The following is a 9,013-nucleotide window of genomic DNA, read 5'->3' as shown; positions in this document are numbered from 1 at the left end:
CCATGCCACCATGAACACAGCTAACTGTCATTCTCAAGTTGTAAGTATGTCTTTGCTAAGACCATGGAAATACTCAGTCAGGTGGGCCAGGGACTCATGGACCCTCCCTCCGTCCCACACACAGCCCCATTTTTCAGTGACAGAAGCAGTGCTGCATTTTGAGGATCCTAGGAATCCCAGGACATGCCCTGACAAAAGGTCATTCAAAGGGGTAGTCTTTCCCCATCCAAACAACTCCATGATATTCACAGAATCACAGAATTGTAGGGGTTGGAAGGGACCTCCAGAGACCACTGAGTCCAGCCCCCTGCCAAAGCAGGTTCCCTACACCACGTTGCACAGCTCAGCATCCAGGCAGGTCTTGAATATCTCCAGAGAAGGAGATTCCACAACCACCCTAGGCAGCCTGTTCCAGTGCTCTGTCACTCTCACCATAAAGAAGTTATTGCACACATTAGTGCAGAATTTCCTATGGTGCAGTTTCTGTCTGTTTCCCCTTGTCCCTCCTCCACACACTGCTGAAAAGAGTCTGGCCTCACCTCTTTGCCCCCCACACCTCAAATATTTATAGACCTGGATCAGGTCCCTTCTCAGCCTTCTTTTCTCAAGGCTAAACAGACCCAGTTCCCTAAGTCTCTCCTCATAGGGGAGATGCTCCAGGCCCTTCACCATCTTTGTGGTCCTCCACTGGACTCATTCCAAGAGATCCCTGTCTTTTTTGTACTGGGGAGCCCAGAACTGGACACAATATTCCAGATGAGGCCTCACCAGGGCAGAGTAGAGGGGGAGGATCACCTCCTTCGACCTGCTGGACACGCTCTTTTTAATGCACCCCAGGATGCCATTGGCTTTTTTGGCTACAAGGGCACACTGCTGGCTCATGGTCAATCTGTCGTCCACCAGGACGCCCAGATCCCTCTCAGCAGAGCTCCTCTCCAGCAGCTCTTCCCCCAGCCTGTACTGGTGCATGCAATTATTTCTACCCAGGTGCAAGACTCTACACTTGCTTTTGTTAAACCTCATCCAGTGTCTTACTGCCCAGCTCTCCAGCCTGTCCAGGTCTCGCTGAATGGCAGCACAGCCTTCAGGCGTGTCAGCCAATCCTCCCAACTTCGTGTCATCAGCAAACTTGCTGAGGGTGGTCACTATCCCCTCATCAAGGTCGTTGATGAAGATGTTGAACAAGACCGGACCCAGCACAGACCCCTGGGGGACGCCGCTAGTTACAGCCCTGCAGCCAGACACTGCACCGCCAACGACAACCCTCTGCACTCTGCCAGTCAGCCAGTTCTCGACCCACTTCACTGTCCAATCACCTATCCCATACTTCCTCAGCTTTGTTATAAGGATGTCATGGGAGACTGTATCAGTTATAGAGGTTATAGAGTTCAAATCCTGTAGTCAATTTGGCGGCCCAGGTGGGACCAGCTCTGTTCGCTGCAGGACCAGCTGAGAGGGAGACACTTTTGGCGCACCCTGAGATTTCTCTGAAGGACTCCCTTCCTCACCTGATCACTGCAGGGACAGACAAGGACCACCCATAGGTGGACCAGGTATGTGTATGGTAAGTGGAGCCCATATGTCTTGAGGAGACATCCTACACAGTTTACAGCCATACGTGCTGCTCCCAGGGAGGTGAGCTCATGGCTTTGGTTGCCAGCTGGGTAGGAAGACTCCTTGGGTGAGTTCCTATGAAAGGGAACTGTATGTCATATGAATGGAAACAAGAACAAATACTCTCTCCCAGGTAGTTGACAATAGGAGGGACCTAGGTTGGTCTCTCCTACGGGTATGGGATATAGTGGATAGCCTGTCAAATGGTAGCCTGGGTTCTCCAAGTTGTAATCACGGGGGTTATAGGTTGTATGTTCAATATTATCATCTGCTTTAAGTGTTTGGTACCGTGTGTCAAGCCGACTCTGGGAAAAACATTAACGTTTGCAACTGGTCGACCAGAGTATGAGTGTTATTAAGATTCCAGCTAGAAAACGTTGTCAGCATTGTGTAGTATGAATAAACCATGGTTTTTGATCTAAATGTCAGAGTGAGTGTGGTGTGAGTGAGACACAGAACAGCTGCAGGGTGAGTGCCGAGTCCCGATCCATGTTTCCTTCCTCCTGTGAGGGAAATGGCCAGACACGGACAAAGTGAAAGACTGTGTTGTGTGTCCACTCATATGTACTTTCTGCTTGTATGTAAGAAGACGGGAGTTTGTACTCTGTAGATTAGTAAGATTGTCCTGAGGAGAGGTGTACATTCCACCCGACCAATGAATGTCAACCCATTTATGTAATACTATGTACTGCTTGCGAGGAAGTGTGTGAGGGAGGTGGTTCAATCAGTGCTGGTTCTGTGGCACAGTGTTTATAACTGAAGAATACAGACTGTATTAAGGGAGTTTATGTGAACTGAAGAACTGTACTGTTTGACAAACAGTTTTGATGGTATAAGAAAGTGTAATTGTTAATGATATATGGAAGTGTACTTGAGGGAATGTGGAAGTGTATCTGAGCATAGAAACAGAGGAAGCATTTACAGAAGAAAAAAGGTTAAAGTGAGTTTACCTGCACTGACATGAGAGTAACACCCTGAACCTCTGCCCTGTGAGCTGAGCAGAGCAGAGCAGAGACACAGTCCTCATGTATCAGGTAGTGTTATTCTGCTTACCAAATGAATGAGTTCACTACAGAAGAGGCAAATCTTCCCCTCTGCTCCATTTGTGGCATACTCTGGAGTTCAAGACATTGCAAAGCTATGGCACATCTACTTTCTTTCAATGATGAAAACTTAGTGTGCTCTGGGCTCTCATTTCAATTGCATCTAAAGAAGTCTAGGGTCATGCCAGCTGACAGGAAGCTGGCAAATGTTGTCTCATTGTAAGGAAGAGCAAGAAAGATGACATGGGCAATTATGGACCTGTCAGTCCAGAGCCTGGTAAAATTATGGAGAAAATGATGGTGGGAGTTATGGAAAAACAGCTGAAGGACAATTCTGTCATGGGTCGCAGCCAACACAAGTTTGTGAGGCAAAGGTCCTGTTTAATTTAAGCTCATTTTGTGACACAGTTATCCGTTTAGTTGACCAAGGGAAGCCAGTTGATGTAATCCTTGAGGATTTCAGTGGAGATTTTTATACTGTTTCTCACAACAACCTTCTGGACAGAATGTTCTGCATATGGCTAGACAGAAACACAATGTGGTGGGTGAGCAGTTGGCCAGTAGGTCAGTCCCAAAGGATTATAGTCAGTTTTTTCCATCAGGCTGGTAGATGGTCACTGTCGGGGTCCCCAGGGTTCCATTTTGGGGCCACTTTCCTTTCATGTTTATGCAGATGACTTGAATGCAGGACTAGAAGACGTTCTGAGCAAGTTTGCTGATGAGACCAGATGAAGAGGTGCTGTTGCCTCGACTGAGGGTGGAGAGGACTTGCAGAGAGATGTGGACAAGTCAGAGAAGTGGGTACCAGTTGGTACTAAGCACCAAGTGCATAACGTATAACAAGAACAAGTGCCTGATTGTGCACCGCAGAACATAAAGGACTTCAAACTCTGGGAGAATGTGCAAACGAGGGCACTGGAACTGAGAGATCTGAAGTTCAGAGTTTCACAGGGATTGACTGCTTGTTCAGACTGGGCCCTTCTCACATCCCTTCTCACATCCTGCAATGAAACATAGGTCTCATATGGGACATGAACCTCACAGCATCCTTGCACCACATGTAGAGCCTGGGATCTTCTGTCCCCATGTCTTTCATTTAACATCATACGGACCTCCAACCCATTGCCCCAGGAAATGCCAGGAGCCAACATGAGAGACAGGATCTCTCTACCACTGGTCTTGCAATCAGGGCTTGACCTGTCTGCTTCGTAAGGCAAAGGAGAGGTTTCTTAGCATGCCAGTGCCTTTGCCTGCCTGTAGTCATGGCTTCCAGTTATCTTCTCTAACAAGTCCCTTGGGAAGCTTACTTGGTAATGGCCCTCAGTGGGCCCATTAATACTCCAAGAAACTTCACTGTTACTTCCGACTTTGTCTTGTTGAGCACTTTGTGCAAACTTCTCTCTGCACTAGAGGCTGATGAACTCAGCATCAAATGCACCCTGGGGCCCATTATAACCTAAAGAATCTCCTGTGCCTTATGCCATCTTGTTATCTTCTTCAGGTTATCAGAACTTGTTCAGCAAAAAGGAGGGATATCTGGAGAGAGCTTAAAGAATCCAGTATAAATTTATTGTCTATTTATTTATAGTTGGGTTTAAAGAAGACATTAAAGCAGCACTGTGCAACTGATACCAATCCAGGATGTCCCAATGAGTTCTGTACTGTTACTGTGTTGACAAAGGTCCTTCTCAACCTCCCCACCCAATTTCTGCTCACAATGGACCTATGGGACTTGCATCACTTTTCTTCACATCACTCTTCTCCTCTGCATTCATCCGCTCAGTGTTAAAACTGCTTTGCACCAACTCCCACTGGCTTTCCTCAGAGAACCAGCTACACATGGAAAAGGAAAGATTTCTCTTTTTTATCTGGCCAGCAAATGGAAAGAAAGGTGATGCAATTGAATGAACAGTAAAACACAGTGATCAACTGCATGCCATGTTCAAGCGGCATCTATTGAAGTTTGTCTTTCATATGGAATATTTTTAAAAGAAATGATTTATTCTGAGGTAGGATAGGATAGATTGAATCACAGTGAAGTAGTTGACAACAGAGGCCATCAGACTCTGAGAGATGGAGCAAATTCCAGTAATCTTCCTGGGATAGATCAGCCAGGTAGTTGAGAGGTATCAACTTAAAACTGATCAGGACTTGTGAGTATTTCACACATTGAGATGGGTTAACACATTCTCATTGATTTATATCTTTGTCTCCAACTCTGTTTTTCACTTTTACTGACATTAATGAACATCTTTCAGACTTCGTGCCTTAATAAAAAAGAGACAGTGATTGAGAAAAAGAAAAAGTATAAGAAGAAAAAGAAAAAGAATAGATAGGAAGGGATAGATCAAATCACAGTGAAGGAGTTGACAACACATTCCATCAGACTTTGGGGAGATGGAACAAATTCCAGTAATCCCCCTGAAAGTCAGAAATCAGACAGATAATTGGGAGGTATCTGACTGAACAAAGAGCAAGGGATGGAGAAATCTGGAGGGCAGTGGGAGTAGTGTGTGCCCAAATGGCCTGCTGAAAACATGCCCTTAACCATGGCCATTTCTTTAGGAGAGCTGAAAAAACTTGGAGGATGAGGCACATCAAATAGGCAGCAGGGAAGAGTAGTGCTGGGCACCAGGCTACAGTCACAGGGCATTGGCACTGGCACCGCTGTCTGTGTCTCTGAACCTGAAGGCATTTGTGTCCAGCGAACACAGTTCTGGAAAACATTGTAGTTTCAGTAAAAGAAAAAAAAAGACATCAAATCACCTCAAAGATTCATATTTACAACTTAAAATGGAACAAGACTCATGAGAATTTTTCATGTTGAGAAGGGTTAACACATTTTCATTGATTTCCATCTTTGTCTTCAATTATTTGTTTCAGTTTTATTGACATTTATGATCAACTATTAAGCTTACAGCCTCAAAATAAATAAATAAATTAAAAGAGATACATTTGCATCTTGCACATGGCCTGATGCCCCTTTCACCTTCCCAGTTCCCACAAGTCCTTCCATGCCGGAGAGTATGAGATCCAGCAGAGCACCTCTCCTCTTTGGTTCCTCCACTGCTTGGTCAAGAAGCTGCCATCTGTGCTCTCCATGGATCTGCTGGATGCCGCATGCCCTGCTGTGCTGTCCCTGCCACAGATAATGGAGTGACAAAGGCCACCAAATGGGACAAGGGACAGACAACATCAGATTCCCATCTGTCTGCAGAGGGCACCTTCCATTTACTCTCCCTGATCAGGAAGACAGGAAAAGACACTGATGGTCTCCTCTGTTTGCCATTTCCATTAGCTCTGACCTGTCTGCTCTTCCATCCCCAGGCAGAGCTCAGTGCACTCTCACAGAGGGCAGTCGCCCTTCTTTGTCTCCTCGCCCATCCATCCTAAAGACTCGGTATCCCCCTTGTGCTACAGTGCAGTTGTGGAAACCATTAAACTGTGTCCCCATGGTCCAAACAGGAGCTCAGGCCTGCAGCTCTACCAAGATTTCTAGCTTCTTGTGTGTTGGTGTTTGCATTAGTGCAAAAGCACAGAAGTAAATATCCTAATTGAAAAGCATCACTGGACATTGCCTGACTGGATAGCTCATCTATAGAATCAGTGTGCAGAAGGTGGCACACAAACATTAGACCGATCGTGGGTCTTGGAGGTGACGTAGCAGCACGGACACACCATGGGCATGGCTTTCCTGAAGGCCCTGTGCTGCTCTTGTAGCTGTGAGTGAATTCACCGGACAGCCGGTGCTATCCCCTCTCTGGCCCTCAGCTGATGCCCAGGAAGGAGGTGTCTATCTCAGGGATTTCCCACACGGTTTACAAGCACTTGCAAACATCAGGAGCAGCCCAGGCACCTTGGGCATCACCCAGTGTCTGTGTGTGAGCTGCTGCCTCCCAGCTGAAGGACCGAGGACTCAGAGCAGGAGCTCACATGCAGGCAACTCCTTGTGCACTTCTGAACTGAACCAGAGAAATCCCAGCTCCTGTGGTTCTGTGGGGAGCCGAATCCCATTTCAGCTCCAGGATTTCTGTCAAGGGATGAGACTCCTGCGCTGCCTCAGCTGGATCACTGCCCTGCACAGGGAAAGTCCAAACCTCGCCTTCCTTGTCTGGTTGCCCTTATTGTTTCATCAAACGATCTCTGGGAGCACTCCCCATATGTCTCCAATCAGTAACTGACCACCGGACATGTGGTGGTTAATTGAGTGGATTTCAAAGCACAGTCATGATGCTGTTGTTTTTCAGGAGCTGTTGGCCATGAGGACCCAGGGACATGTCAGGGGAAATGAGTGGGAAGGATAAAAATGACATAATTTGCTGCTTGCTTGTCCAGGTTCCTGGGACACAGGGAGCTCATAAAAGTGGGCAGAGCTGCAGAGAGACAGCTGTGCCCAGGAGCAGATCTCGTGCACAGCACAGCCTGCAGGTGACAGAAGGAGAGGAGAGAAATTGGAGAGAGCTTGCAGGATGTGTGTGGTGTGAGCGGGCTGTGAACTCACTGCAGGAGCATTGCTCACAGACCATGACAAGGTAAGTCTCACAGCTGACCATGAGCTGCTTTTAATTAAGGGGTAACTATAACTGGGACATCCCATAGGAGATCTGACTGCAGGCACTGCATGTTTCTTTACTGTGGAAAAAGCTTTCTGCTCCAGCTGAGACGGGTGCCCAGGGCTGTCCTGCAGAGCAGGGTCCCTGCTGTGCCCCAGGGGCTGTGTGCCGGGTATGGGACTCTGCCGCCTGCCAGGCTCAGCACTCAGCCTGCCCGGGGAGCTGCCCAGGGCGCTGCGGGGAGACGTGTGGGGTAAGGAGCCCCCGGCAGGGTTTGTGCTGCCACAGCTGCTGCCTGGGGCAGGGGATCACAGCTCCACTGCACAACTGAATGTTTCTGAGGGCACTTTGCAAGAGGAGAGCCAAGGCAGGGGGTTTCCATTTCCTGTTCTGAGGCAAAGAGGTTTGGAGTCAGAAATCTAAAAGGGGCAATAAGAGTTCTGAGAATTTTTCATCAATCAATTGCTTGTTTTGTGAACACTCACACATGATGTGCTTTCAGTCTCCCCTTTCTCGAAGGATGGAATTATCTTCATTTTCTGTAGGCATGAATAATTCACTTATCCTACAAACAGGCAGCATTTTCTAACTGAAACTGAATGCCACAGAAGCTCGGGTAGGGGGCTCTAAGAGCACTTGGGGTAAAGATATGAGACATGAAACAGATGAAAATATCCAGGGAGAAGGGATAAGAAAATAAGAGGAAGGTTAGAGCTCCATATGCTGCTTCTGCTTAAGGAATGCTGATCTACATGAAATTAAATGCAAGTAATGGTGCTAAATGTACACTGTTGTAGGAGAATTAAAACATTTCATAGTATAGCAGGAGTAGTGCCTCTGAGAATGGTCTGGACTTGTCATTATCTTCTGCACTCTGAGCAGGACTCCAAGCCCAACAACAGCAGATGCCCAACAGCAGCTCCATCAGTGAGTTCCTCCTGCTGCCGTTGGCAGACACGCGGCAGCTGCAGCTCCTGCACTTCTGGCTCTTCCTGGGCATCTACCTGGCTGCCCTCCTGGGCAACGGCCTCATCAGCACAGCCGTAGCCTGCGACCGCCGCCTGCACACCCCCATGTACTTCTTCCTCCTCAACCTGGCCCTCCTCGACCTGGGCAGCATCTCCACCACTCTCCCCAAAGCCATGCCCAACGCCCTCTGGGACAACAGGGCCATCTCCTACACAGGATGTGCTGCACAGCTCTTTTTCTTTACCTTCTTCCTCTCAGCAGAGTATTCCCTTCTCACCATCATGTCCTATGACCGCTATGTTGCCATCTGCAAGCCCCTGCACTACGGGACCTTGATGGACAGCAGAGCTTGTGCCACCATGGCAGCAGCTGCCTGGGGCACTGGGGTTCTCAATTCCCTGCTGCACACTGCCAGTACGTTTTCACTGCCTCTCTGCCAAGGCAATGTTGTCAACCAGTTTTTCTGTGAAATTCCCCAGATCCTCAAGCTCTCATGCTCAGAATCAAATCTCAGGGAAGTTGTGTTTCTCATTTTTACTATCAGTTTAGACGTAGGCTGCTATGTTTTCATAGTTGTGTCCTATGTGCAGATCTTCGTGGCTGTGCTGAGGATGCCCTCTGAGCAGGGACGGCGCAAAGCCTTCTCCACGTGCCTCCCTCACCTGGCCGTGGTCTCCCTGTTTCTCAGCACTGGTGCTTTTGCCTACCTGAAGCCCCCCTCCATTCCCTCCCCACTCCTGGATCTGACAGTGGCACTTCTGTACTCAGTGGTTCCTCCAACACTGAACCCTATTATCTACAGCATGAGGAACAGGGAGATCAAGCACGCTCTCA

This window comes from Coturnix japonica, chromosome 9 (genome assembly GCF_054131305.1).
Source record: "Coturnix japonica strain WE chromosome 9, WE-NBRP24, whole genome shotgun sequence".
Taxonomy (NCBI): Eukaryota; Metazoa; Chordata; class Aves; order Galliformes; family Phasianidae; genus Coturnix; species Coturnix japonica.
The sequence above is the reverse complement of the archived record's forward strand: the minus strand, read 5'-3'. Positions refer to the sequence as shown.